The 359-nt window shown below is 40.9% G+C and overlaps 1 protein-coding gene across 1 annotated transcript in view; it reads right to left on the bottom strand.

The window, feature by feature from the left end:
• ADGRV1 (adhesion G protein-coupled receptor V1) overlaps window positions 1-359 on the bottom strand; it is a 481,118-nt gene that overhangs the window by 264,198 nt on the left and 216,561 nt on the right. The gene's annotated exons all lie outside the window — the stretch shown is intronic.

Genomic DNA, 359 nt, shown 5'->3' with positions numbered 1-359 from the left:
CTACTAAAAAGAAATCACAAATTAAGGAGATTAATAATTTCATTAAGCATTTGGTGCTCTGTTTTCATTAGACAAGTTTTACTGATCAAGAAAAGAATCATCCCTAACCGGTTTGGTTCAGTGGATAGAGCGTCGGCCTGCGGACTGAAAGGTCCCAGGTTCGATTCCGTTCAAGGGCATGTACCTGGGTTGTGGGCACATCCCCAGTGGGAGATGTGCAGGAGGCAGCTGATCGATGTTTCTCTCTCATCAATGTTTCTAACTATCTCTCTCCCTTCCTCTCTGTAAAAAATCAATAAAATATATTTTTTAAAAAAAGAAAGAAAAGAATCGTAGGCCTTCCTTCTGGCACCTGGGAT

This window comes from Myotis davidii, unplaced genomic scaffold (assembly GCF_000327345.1).
Source record: "Myotis davidii unplaced genomic scaffold, ASM32734v1 scaffold44, whole genome shotgun sequence".
NCBI classification, from domain to species: Eukaryota; Metazoa; Chordata; class Mammalia; order Chiroptera; family Vespertilionidae; genus Myotis; species Myotis davidii.
Note: the sequence above shows the minus strand (reverse complement) of the source record. Positions and strands in the feature narration are given on the sequence as shown.